This window comes from Lepus europaeus, chromosome 14, assembly GCF_033115175.1.
Source record: "Lepus europaeus isolate LE1 chromosome 14, mLepTim1.pri, whole genome shotgun sequence".
In the NCBI taxonomy this organism is placed as follows: domain Eukaryota; kingdom Metazoa; phylum Chordata; class Mammalia; order Lagomorpha; family Leporidae; genus Lepus; species Lepus europaeus.
The window spans coordinates 92,738,134-92,751,832 of NC_084840.1; positions in this window are offsets into that span (position 1 = coordinate 92,738,134).

Here is a 13,699-nt window from a genome sequence, read left to right on the forward strand (position 1 = left end):
GTGCCAAGTCAGCAGTCCCTATTATATAACTGAACAAGTATATGTAATAGCAACCACAAAAATAACTCAGACGGGAGGGATTACATAATTAGCACAATTGCACTCTACTTTGATAAAGGGCAGAAATTTTGCAAGAGACATTAGAAAACTGTCCACCTTGTACAGTTCTAAATTACTTACAAAATTATAGCACAAGTATAGACTACTTTAGCTGAAACAAGAAGATTGTTTGCTTCCTAATAATCTTCCATGATCATCTGAGCTAATGAATAGGGTTATGTAGAGGTGAATATTGATTAATTCTAGGGCATGAAAATCTTGGAAAATGAAGAAAGACAGCCAATGGGCACACAGGAAGATAGGAGATTCCCAAGGAATGAGGGAGAAGGAGTACCAAAGAGGAGACGTGGAACATGAAATAATAAGAGATGGTACAATGGGTAGTGTGACCAGATGATTTTTAGTAAAATCCAGGGCATTTTCAAGAGTGAAAATAGCACTGCTAATAATTGTGGTGGGACTACAATTTGGAAGATCAGGGAATTAAGGTCACTTTACATACTAGGGGAAATGGAGTGAGTATTTTGCCCAGTAGTTATGGTGCCAGTTAAAGTACAGGCATTTGGTGTGGTTTGGGAAACCCTCATCCCATATGAGAATACTTGGTTCGAATCCTGGCTAGTCTGGTTCCAATCCAGCTTCCTGCCAACGTACATCCTGAGAAGAGAACAGTGGGTCCTTGCCACCCACATGGGACACTCACATTGAGTTCCTGGCTTCTAGCTTTGGCCTGGCCCAGCTTGGCTGTTGTGGGTACTTGGGGAGTGAATGAGTGGATGGAAGCTCTGTCTGTCTCTCTGCCTTTAAATAGAATGAAAATAAAGAAAACTGTTTTCACAATGCTGGTTAATACATCCATATTCCTCTTCGGGGTACCTGGGTTCCATATCTAGCTCTTACTCCTGATTCCAACTTCTTCAGAATACAGACCTTGGGAGGTGGTAGTGATGACTCAAGTAACTGAGTACCTGCCACCCACATGGGAGACCTGCCTGGATTGCATTCCCAGCTTCAGGCTTCTACCTAGTCCAATCCTGGCTGGCTGTTTCGTGGGCATTTAGAGAGTGAACCAACTGATGGGCACTACCCCACTCTTCCTTCCTCCTTCCCTCCCTCCTTTCCTTCCTTGCCCTTAAATAAATAAATATATTTTTAGAATCAAGAAAATCAGGAAATGATGGACTTTCAAAAAATTTATTTGAAAGGCAAAATTAGACAGAGGGAAGGAGACACAGAGAGAGATCTTGCGTCTGCTGGTTTACTCCCCAAATGGCCACAAAAGCCAGGGCTGAGCCAGGTCCAGGTCAGGAGCCAGGAGCTTCAGCCAATTCTCCCACATGGAGACATTAGAAAACTGTCCCCGCCGGCGCCACGGCTCACTAGGCTAATCCTCTGCCTTGCGGCGCCGGCACACCAGGTTCTAGTCCCGGTTGGGGCACCGGATTCTGTCCCGGTTGCCCCTCTTCCAGGCCAGCTCTCTGCTGTGGCCAGGGAGTGCAGTGGAGGATGGCCCAAGTGCCTGGGCCCTGCACCCGCATGGGAGACCAGGAGAAGCACCTGGCTCCTGCCTTCGGATCAGCGCGGTGCGCCGGCCACAGCGTGCCAACCGCGGCGGCCATTGGAGGGTGAACCAACGGCAAAAGGAAGACCTTTCTCTCTGTCTCTCTCTCTCTCACCGTCCACTCTGCCTGTCAAAAAAAAAAAAGAAAAGAAAAGAAAACTGTCCCCCTTGTATAGTTCTAAGTTATTTGTAAAATCATAGCACAAGTACAGACTACATTCACATTAGTAGGGAGCTGGATTGGAAGTGCAACAGCTGGGACTTGAACCGGTGCCCATATGGGACGCAGGCATTGCAGACTACAGCTTATCCTACTACACCACAGCACTGGCCCCTAGGTACTTTTATAAATAAACCTATAAATGCCAGCGCTGCCGCCATATGGGCGCCAGTTTGAGACCTGGCTCCTCCACTTCCGATCCAGCTCTCTGCTAAGGCCGAGCTCCGATCATTGCGGCCATTTGGGGAATGAACCCATGGATGGAAGAGCGCCCTCTCTCTCTCTCTCTCTCTCTCTCTCTCTCTCTCTCTCTGCCTCTCTGTAACTCTGCCTTTCAAATAAATAAATCTTAAAAAAAAAAAAAAAAAAACCTATAGCCCGGGCATCAGCCATCTGTTTGCCATCTTTACTATATAAGGGCTTATTATTACCATCCTTAATATTGGACTGGCCATCAGCTATCTCATTGCCTTTCCCTGGCAAGGGGAAATGCCACTTGAGTGCTATTTGTCCTCCCTGAGGGTTCTTTAAAGAGTTGCTTATCCAGGACTTAGTGTGAAGTGTTGAGGAGCCCACGATCAGGTTTCAGTCCTCATGAAAGTGAGTGAGCTTCACTCTATTTTTGGTTTCAGACTTCACTCTCTGAACTACTAGTAGAGATTGCTGTTATTGGTGCTTTATTTCAAGCCAGAAGCTGACGTCCTGGAGTCTCTTGGCCTCCCTGTTGCAACTCGTTCAGGGCTCTCCCAGAAGTCTTAACTTAAAGTTTTCACTAACATATTATCTTTAGCTTTTTGTGTTTGCAGTGCCTGTTGTACATATTTGGAAAACCAATGCACCGAGCCTCAATTCGCAGACCATAATTTGTGGGATATTTACAAGGAAACAGGCTGAATTCTTGTCTGTTTTGAACCAGTCCTGAAGCACTTCTTCTGGGCCAGCATTTGTGCTGGGAAGTTAACGGAGTGAAATAGCTGTTCATCGAGAGCTTTTATCCTTAAGGCTTGGGACCAAGGATGGTGTTGATAATTTGCTGTTGGCCAACGAACCCCTACAGAAGAGCCTCCTGCTCTTCCAAGGCCTCCTGGGACTAGATGCAGCACTTGGTACCATCCAAACAGATTCGCTGGAGACAAATCTCTCCATTCTGTTCCTCTTTCTCTAGTGACCAATATCAAAATAGGATACGGCCCAACTGCACTCCCTACCTCAACACGCCTGGAAGAGCACTGGGTACATGGTAGGCAGCGATGAAAACCTGGGAGGAACAGGAGGGGATCCCCCAGTGTTTCCTCTTTGTCAACAGACTGAGGTAGGGTTGCACGGCAAATTTCAGAGGCCGCTTGGTCACTTGCTGTTTTAGGACTGGTCTGCAATGGAATTTCTCGAAATAAAGAAACGCTGATATCTGTGAGAGTTTAAAAATTTTGTTTTCATTTTGATAATCATTTTAAAAATACTAAAATCCTATCCTGGACCATCTGCCGGACCTCCCTAGGGCCAGGTGGTACTCTGCTATTTGAGTCTTGTGTTTGTGTTTATAATTGGGATAGCACTGGGAAATTCTACTTTAATCTGGGAGGTAATGAAAACAGAACAAAAGGAGACCTCATATGTCCATGATACAACCCTACCAAGCGGAAGCGAAGCCCACGTAAGATCACAACCAACTGCAGAGGCAAAGTCCTTTGAATGAAAAAAAAAAAAAAGTGGTGGTGAATTGTCACCTCAACGCATTTGATAGCAAACTGGCTGTGATAGTATCGAATTCGTGCTACAACAGGTGAGGAGGAAACCATATGATATGTCTCACAAAATGACATTTTTAATTGAAAGCTTCCTGGTTTTATTGCTTAGCTTGCATTCGATTTACAGATTGGTATTTTTATAGTTCCCTATGTGCTATAAGCATACAGAGTTTGGGTAAATTAACATATAGGAAATAGTAACATTTCCTAAGTATATCCAGGTTATGAATTATGCATATGTATTATTTCATTTAATCACCAGCATCTACCCCAAAAAGCGAGTAATGTCTTTCTTATTTTAAAGATGAGGGGACTAAAGCTTGGACTGTTGAAGTGACATGCTTGAAAAATATGTTTTCCATGAGCACTTGATACTTTTTTCCCTCATGAAAAATGAATGAGTGTTTTGTAACTGGACATCTTCCCGATTGCTTTTGGGTTGTCAGAAAGCCCAGAGCTTATTTTGTACTTAAGGACACATTAGTAATTGTATAGGGATTATTTATCAGGGCACCTACCTTCCTTTTCTTCCCTTGGTCTTCACTTTCTATTCAAATGAATGTTTTCCCTGGTTCTGAAATTTAGTGCATGTGATTTCATTGTGTGGAGTTTGTAGAATCTACCTAATGTACATTTGGGAAATTTTGAGCCATGTATAAATAGACTGACACATGGTCACCAACTAGTAAGACCCAGGTAGTGATGTCCCATTTGTTGAGCACCACACACATTGCATCAGGGGAGCGAGTACCATCCTCTTCATTTGCAGATGAAGATACGGAAGCTTATAGAAGTTACAAGATTTTCTCAATGTTCATAATTGTTCAAATTTCTGGTGCTGTAAATGGTTGTTCATCAAAAGCCCAAGCTTCCTCCTGAAATTTGGTCCTGTTTCCCCTCCAAGTGAGCTTTTCCTCTTACAGTCTTGCCAAGAGCAAAAATTAGTACTGGCCCTGAACCTGGCTAGTACTGGCCCTGAACCTGGCTAGCTTGTCTGTTTCTTTATTTGGGCCAGTTGTGTGTGTGTGTGTGTGTGTTTCAGGATTTGAGCATCATTAGTTCACTTCTGTTCACAGAATAGCTGGCACACCTGTGCCAGGCTTCTCCTGAAATGCTGGCCCTGGAGGGCTGGGGACGTCAGCTACCAGCTGGAGCAAGGCAGAGCAGGAAGTCTGGGTTTGCCTCTTGCGGCTCTGACCTCCAGTGGTTATAAGGAGGAACAAATACCATTAAGTATTGTCCAGAGATCAGAACACAGGACTCTTGAGCCTCCATCCCCCCCCCCCCACTGTCATTATTTTACACTGGTCTTTAGGGTGTTTCCCATATAATGATGTTTCCCAGGTCTTGTCATTTGATAATTTTTGTTGTATCCTCACGTGATCTTTGTTATTATTTACTTAAACTTTCATTCATAAGAAAGAGTAAGTAAATCATTTTTTGCCCAGAAATAGGTATTATTTTCTGAGAATGGTCATGGAGACATATATTCAGTGATTCAGCTGCCAAGAATGCAAGAGTATATAGCTTGGCTTGGGGATGAGAAAGTTATGATGTGCTTTTGGAAGAAATACATGGAACAAGGTGAACATTGATCTCAGCTATTACAACGTAGTCATCTTTCAGTATCCGCAGGAGATTAAAATTTGTTCTTATTTATTTTATTTATTTAAGAGAGAGAGCAAGAGTGAGAGCGAGAGCAAGAGAGAGAGAGAGAGAGAGAATCTTCCATCCACTGGTTCACTCCCCAAATACCCTCAACACCTAGGGTTGGGCAGACCAAAGCCAAGAAGCCCAAACAGTCTGGATCGTCCACGTTTTTGGTAGGGAACCCAAGTACCTGAGCCATCACCTGCTGCCCCCAGCAATCTGGTATTGAGAGGAGAGCCAGGATTCACCCAGGCCCTCTGAGATGGGCTGCGGGTGTCCCAGGCAGCAGCTGACCAACTGTGCTACGGGTCCTCCCTAAGAGACTTCTCCCAGGAACTCAGTGGATACCCAAATCCACAGATGCTCAAATTCTTCATATAAAATGTCATAACATTTACCTATCACCTAAGCATATCTTCCTGGATATTTTAAATCATCTCTCAACTATGTATACTACCTAATACAATGTAAATGCTATGTAAATAGCGGTTCTACTGTATTGCTTAAGGAATAATGGAAAGCAGAACAAGCTGTACATGTTCAATATAGATACAGCTTATTATTTGTTCCCAGTGTTTTTGATTCCTAGCCAGTTGACTCCCTAGGGTGTGGAACCCACAGAAGTAGAGGGCCAGCTGTAATTCCATTACACTGGGATAAGAATAAAGCATGTTCGTCAACAATTATAAAATGAAAAAAAGGTTGCAAAGATAAGAGAGTAACAATGACAATGACATAAAAATAGTTGGTCGTGGTAAGAGGCATAAATTGGTAGAACAGGAATAATGTGGTATGAGCCAGTGGGACCCACCACCGACCTTGAACTCTGTCACTGAGGAGTGCTGCTGTGATGTAGGCAGTGGCTGCATCGCCCACAGTATGTGTGGATCTAGGGAACACTTCAGTATTTATTTCAGTATTTAATTGCTTCCTAAAATGCCAAATGGGTTCAGAAGATTTTAGGTGATTAACATGTTTTAAAGCTTGTGGAAAAGGAAGAGAAATAAAAAATGTTTTTTAACCAACACAAAACCAATCCCCCTCATTCACTCCCACCCTAAACCAGTTTAGGTCATCAAGTTTTGATTGTGGTTGTAGGCTCACATTATTTGAAATGGCAATGAATCTCTGGGACGTGGGGCTTTCAAAAATATCTCCATTTTAAGATTGAAAAAATATGGCTGGCGCTGCAGCTCAATAGGCTAATCCTCCGCCTGCAGCGCCAGCACACCGGGTTCTAGTCCTTGTTGCTCCTCTTCCAGTCCAGCTCTCTGCTATGGCCCGGGAGTGCAGTGGAGGATGGCCTAAGTCCTTGGGCCCTGCCACCCACTTGGGAAACCAGGAGAAGCACCTGGCTCCTGGCTTCGGATCAGCGCGGTGCGCCGGCTGCCATTGGGGGATGAACCAACGGAAAAAGGAAGACCTTTCTTTCTGTGTCTCTCTCTCTTTCTCACTGTCCATTCTGCCTGTCCAAAAAAAAAAAAAAAAGATTGAAAAAATGTGTCAGAGCTTAGCCAGCTGGTTGATTTATTTTAATCTGAAATTTCAACATCTGAAAGAAGATGGCGGAATCTGCCCACATCGTGGGGGTATTTACTCATTGTGAGTGGATTTCATACTTCCATTCCTTGAAGTTGCCGTACTGTTGTGTAGATGCTCAATTCTAGTAGCTACTTTGATCTGGGGAGAGCCAGTTTTCTCAAAAGTACTGGGATCACAATGAGGCAGTCCCCTCCCCAAAATTCTCTGGCCACAGAAGGGGCCCATCTGGCCTTGAGGTCTCTGAGTCAAACACACAGAGCAAAGGCTTGTTAGGGTGGGCTGGGGCCCCTGCACCCATGTGGGAGACCCAGAAAAAGCTCCTGGCTTCTGGCTTCGGATTGACACAACTCTGGCCATTGCAGCCAACTGGGGAGTGAACCAGTGGATGGAAGACCTCTCTCTCTGTTTCTACCTCTCTCTGTAATTCTGTCTTTCAATTAAATAAAATAAATCTTTAAAAAAAACTACAAACCATAAGCATACAGCTGGATGAAATTTTACAAAGTGACTAGGTCCCAAATCAAGAAACAGAACAGTATTAGAATCTTAAAAACCCTCTGTGTACCCTCTGCCAGTTACTGCTCCACAAGTAACTAAGCTACACACTGTGCTATGGTTTCAATATGATTTGGCTGCCTGACTGATTAGATGGTTAATTCCCATTATTAATTATGGTAGTAAGAGAGTAGAAGATTCATCCAGCTGTGGTGTTCAGGAGGTGGACCAGTTGGGAGGTACTTCGGGCATGGGGAGAGTGCCTTCCGAAGGCAATGTTTGTGAGGTTGGTTGTTTACGTTTGGGTGGGGCCCAGCCATTTCCTCTCTGCTGACTGGCTCACCGTGTGTTGATTCCTCTGCCTGACCAATAGGATCCACCTGATCCTGGGTGGGTGTGAAACTCCAAAACCATGAACCAAAACAAACCTCCTTCCTCATAAAGACCTTGTTTAGGGTATTTTTTTGAGGTAATAAAAATCCAACTGACACACACTGGTTTTGTCTTCCTCTTAATCTTGTATAGACAGAATCACACAATGGATACTTTCATGTTTGACTTCTTTTGCTCAACATTATGCTTCCAAGATGCAGTCACGCTGTTGTATAGTTATGGCTCATTCGTTGCTGTATAATACTCCACTGTCTGAATACACCACATTTGACCTACCTGTTCTGCTGTTGGTAGACAGCTGGTCATCTTGATCCCTTCTGGCCAGACTTGGTCCGGAAATCTGGCCTTCGGCCTTAAAGGATGACCTGGGTGTGATGTTGAGGATGGCTAAGTCTGTGTTGACAGGAGTCTCACAGGAAGGATAAGCAGGGATTCAGATTGTCCTTGGAGTTCTCTAGGACCTCTCTGCCTAAGAAACAGTGAAGAATATTGTTCAAGGGTGGAGATTTGGCACAGCATTAACTGCTGCTTGAGATGGCTGCAGCCCATGTAGGAGTGCTTGGGTTGGAGTCCTGGCCCCACTACCCATCCAGTCCCTGCTAATGTGCATTTGGGAGGCGGTGGTAATGGTTCAACTACTTGGGTCCCTGCTACCCACATGGGAGACCCGAATGGAGTTCCCAGTTCCTGGCTTTTTCCTGTACAAGACTCAGCTGTGGGAACAGATCTCTGTCCCTCATAAATAAACAAGCAAGCAAACAAAAGATACCATTTATCAAACAATTTAAAAATACATTAAGGGGCTGGTGCTGTGGCATAGCGGGTAAGGCCTCCACCTGCAGTGCCGGCATCCCATAAGGTGCCAGTTCAAGTCCCGGCTGCTCCAATTCTGATCCAGCTCTCTGCTATGGCCTGGGAAAGCAGTAGAAGATTACCCAAGTCCTTCGGCCCCTGCACCCTTGTGGGAAACCCAGAAGAAGCTCCTGGCTCCTGGCTTCGGATCGGCACATCTGGGGAGTGAACCATTGGATGGAAGACCTCTCTCTCTCTCTCTCTCTCTTTGCCTCTCCTTCTCTCTCTGTGTAACTCTGACTTTCAAATAAATAAATAAATCTTTAAAAATACATTAAAAATATCATTCATACACCAAATTCAAATATTCATACTAGACACATGTCCAAAGGTAATTTTCTGTCTCTTTAAATAAGATATGTGTGCCCTAGAATTTTGTAAATTGCAGGGCACATTATATAGCATCACTATGCTGAAAAGTCATAAATCTTTACCATTTTTCCATAAAAAGAACTTTAAGACCTTCTTTGGAGAGGACGAAGGCCCTCCCACTTCCTTATAATTCATTCTCGTCTTTATATTTGGTCTCCAAGAACCTGAACTTTCACTATCAAAGCTTTCATGGGGAAAAGCTGAACCATTGGCTGTAGTTGCAAAATGATGGACTCCTGACAAGGGACTCTGTGATTCTTGTCAAAGTTGAAAAGGGTGTTCGGCATACACTCAATCTGGTCAAGAGCATTTTAAACCAAGTATTGAGTGAGAGGGAGAGAATAATTAATCAGCAGTAGCTACTCTTGTCCTTTTTTTTTTTTTTTCCAGATTTATTTATTTGTTTGAAAGTCAGAGCTACAGAGAGAGAAACAGGCACAGAGACAGAGAGAGAGAGACAGAGAGACAGAGAGAGAGAGAGAGAGATCTTCCATCCACTGTTTCACTCCCCAAATGGCCATGGTGGCCAGGACTGGGCCAGGCTGAACCCAGGAACCAAGAGTTTCTTCCAGGTCTTCCACATGGGTGCAGGAGCTCAAACACTTCCACAGTTTTCTGCAGGTGCATTAGCAGGGAACTGGATCAGAAGTGGAGCAGCCGGGACAGGAGCTGGTGCCCATATGGGATGCAGGCATTGCAGACTGTGGCTTTACCTGCTAAGCCACAGCACCGGCCCCTACAATGACCATTTTAAAGCTAAGGAAACTGAGTCATCTGAAGAGCTTTGCCAAGGTCACGCAGCCACAAGATGCTGAGCTGGGATGCCCATTGCGTGATCTAACCCCAGAGTTGGTGCTTGTGGCTCGAGGGGAATGACGAAGCAAAGTAGGTTAGAGGAATAGGTGTGTGTATATTGTGTAGGTTTGTAGGCCTAAACAGAAGATTTCATTAAGGATTTATATACTGGAGCTGGAATCACAGAGAACACGTGGATTAACACAAAAGGAGAGAAACCAGTGGCACTCGTCTGGGACACAGTTCAGACTGCCGGGACAAGTGCAGGTTATGGATACCACTTTCCCGAGTGGATTTCAAATCTAGCAAAGCCGTTATCATGCTACAGGGAGAGGTACATGGGCTCAAATTCAGCAGAGGGACCTTGGGAAAGCTTCATCCACTGTAAAATAGTTATGTGACACATGCAAACTCATCCTACGTGAAGTGGGTGTGACAGCTGTGCGGGGGAAGTCACGTCAGAATTATGAGGGGCTACAACACGCTGCCTGCCTTGTTCCCTGGTTTGGAATCAAATCTGCTTCAGTCGGCATTTATCTTCTTTCAACCGCACGTCCTCTCAAACAGCTCTTAAGGAATCGGTCAGGGAGCTGGCATTGTGGCACAGCAGGTTTAGCTGCTGACATCCCGTATCAGAGTGACAACGTGAGTCTGTGCTGCTCCGCTTCTGATCCAGCTTCCCACAATGCACCTGGGGAAGCAGCAGAAGATGGCGTGGGCCCCAGGAGCTCCTGGCTTTGGCCTGGCCCAGCCCTGGCTATTGCAGCCATTTGGGAAGTGAACCAGAGGATGGAAGCTCTCTCTCTCTTCTCCTCTTCCTTCCCCCTCCTCTCTGGTTCTGCTTCTAATAAATAAATATTTTAAAAATAAAAATTCTATTAGCAGAAGCACTTGCATAATTAACATTTACTTTTTTGCCGTAGAGATTTTTAGCATCCCTTTTGTCCTAGTTTGCATATAGGATATTAATATATGTTCATATTATAACATGCATGTCTGTAGCCCTCACAAGCCTGTGGCTACAAAACAGAGGCTCATATGCAAAATATAACAGCTTTGAGCTCCCACACAAGTAGTTCACTGAAACCCAGTTTTTGTTTCACTTCTGTGGGGAGTGCTAATAATCTTTTTAAAAAATACCTTTTAAAATGTTCGCTTATCTTCCCCAAGACAACAGAAGTTCAAAGTCTGATGCCTGTATTCATAAATATATGCATGCATGCTTTATTTCATTGTCTTCTATAAATGGAATTACACACACTTTTATGATACTCCCTCCTCTCACCTGCTAAGACTGCCCGGCAATGCGTCAGTGTTTAATTTCTCCCCATCTGCCCTCGACTAGTAGACAAAAACAAAAACAAAACAAAATCCTCCTTCCGTGCTGCCAATGAACAATCCGCAGGACAACTGGGGGACATAGAACTAAAGGGCTCCTTCAGGTGCTAGGGCTAATTGATGTTGCTGCTACTTGGGGTGGGGCGTGTCTAACAACTTGTAAAGGAAACTTCTTTGCATTCAGAGGGGAGGGGAACAGAACAGAAAGAAACAACAGAGCTCTACTTTCACTGGCTTTGTGTAGCAACTCTCTTTGGCCAAGGACCCAAGTGACAGTCTTGATGTGGAGTATTGGGGGTGCCAGTGTCTGGCAACACGCACCAAGAATTTTCCAGAAGGAAAGGGATCCTTTACCATCACTTTTTTTTTGCTGATCAAAATCAGCAGGATAAAACTGCTAAGTACGGCCAAGTGGAGGTTGGGCCTTTAAATCAGTGGTCAGTTTCCTAACAGTGACTAGCCCGGAAAGGGGAGAATGGGTGGTAGAAGTTGATGGGAAAGGTGGCTAGCAGTTTTGGTGGATGTCAAGTTTAGCAAGAGCAAATGGTGTTAACCAGTTATTCAATAAGCAATGCAATCTTGGGTTCTATTAATGGAAGCGTGCAGTCCGGAGCCCAGTGAGTAATGGATGCACACTTGTTCTTGTGGCCAGTCCAATTTGGAGTTCAGATGTAGGGGGCACATTTTGAGAGCACGTTGGAAGACCTCTTCCAGGGAGGGTAATTATAGGAGATTGGACTATGATTTCACTCATGAGGCTTAATTCTGTTTTTCTAAAGAGTAAAAAAGTCTGATATAAATTTCAAAAATATCAACATTTACTCATTTTGAGAGGTTGGCATGTGAGAGTTTAATAAAGTAATTTATAGTGACAGCTCCAAATATTTTCCAAAACTGAGGCCTACCTTCAGTTTCTCACTACTTTTCATTTTCCTCTGGTTTTGGTCATGTTCAGCTCCTCTTTTTGTGACTAGGTTCTTTTTGGCTCTGTCACCTGTGTCACTCTCTATCCATATTTATTGGGCACTTTCTAAGTTCCAGAGTGTGTGTGTGTTAGGGCAAAGGGTAAGTTGGAAGAAGAGATCCAATGATAATGAGGCCTAAAGAGCAAAGTTTATTTCTCTTCCACATAATTATCCAAGGTGTGCAGCTCAGGGGAGCACAGCAGTCTGATCTGAGCAGTCACAGGCAACTTCCAACCTGCTGCTCCAGTGTCCCCAAGGCCTGGCTGTTGGCTGCATTGTGGAGACCGGGTCAGCACCCTGTCTGGGTTCCAGCCACTGGGAAGAGATAAAAGGGCAAGAAAGAAACACAATCTCTCCTGAGCAGACACTCGGGAGTGGCAGCCATCACAAACCTCCACTTCCCACCGGAGAAAGCTTGTCACTAGCAAGCAAGTTATCTAACAGAGAGGCTTGGAAAGGTAGCCTAACCCAAAAGAAGGGGGGAATGGATTTTAGTGAACATCTACTATGTGCCGGGTCCTATGCTGGAAATAAGAGATGTGGTAAGGGACTGGCACTGTGGCATAGGGGGTGAAGCCACTGCCTGCATTGCCAGCATCTCATATGGGCGCCTGTTCGAGTCCCAGCTGCTCCACTTCAAATCTAGCTCTCTGCTATGGTCTGGGAAAGCAGTAGAAAATGGCCCAAGTGCTTTGGCCTCTGCACTGGCGTGGGAAGACCTGGAGGAAGCTCCTGGCTCCTGCTTTTGGATTGGCTCAGCTCCAGCCATTGTGAACCAGCAGATGGAAGCCATCTCTCTCTCCTTCTGCCTCTGCTTCTCTGTAACTCTGCCATTCAAATAAATAAATACAACCTTTAAAAAAAGAAAAAGAGAGATGTGGTAAGCCAAACACATACGGTTCCTGCCCTCATAGATTTTATAGACCAGTGGGGGAAACAGTATCATATGTATAATTAATTTATTGAATGCACATTTAATAACGTTAGTGTGATTTACATTGAATGTGTGAGTACAAATGAATTAAAAGTAGAAGTATACATTTTTATCAATGCTAGAAGGTATAGAACAAAGTGCCCTGAGAGAATAGGGAAGGTCCTGTGTTAGAGTGGCTGTTTGAAGGCATAGTGATTGTGGATTGACTTCACATTTGAAATCTGGAATTAATCTGCCTTGAGTGTCTTTTTCTCAGCTGAATCCAAACAAGTGAACTCAGGATGCGAGGAGCTCTAGAGCAGCCACCGGGGAGGACTTGCTGGAAGAGCCCTTGTCCTGGGGAGAGCCAGGCGTGCTGGTAGAGCAGGACGTGGTATCAGGCATGGCCGGTAGCACACATGCTGCCTGCTTCCAAATCCCGAGCAGCTGCCACACAGAAGGGAGAGGAGCTTTGCTCTACTTCCAAGAACACAACCAAGAACAATTAGATGGAGCTGAAGAGAGGATGGTTTGGGCTCAAGTGAAAAAGCAAACAAGCAAATGATGGCAATCTGTGGAGTAGAGCTGTTTTGAGCAGGATTTGGCTCCTCATTCTCATGCAGATGTTTAAACCCCAAAATCTTATGTTCATGGTTAATGGATTCGTGTTAATGGCTGACGGATTAGGAGGGAGGCTTGATCCAATTAGAGTGTCTGAAGGCAAAGCCTTTGCAAGGTGACTGGATTGGATCAGGATGGTAGAGGGGAGCCTCATGCCAAAACTACGATGGCGCT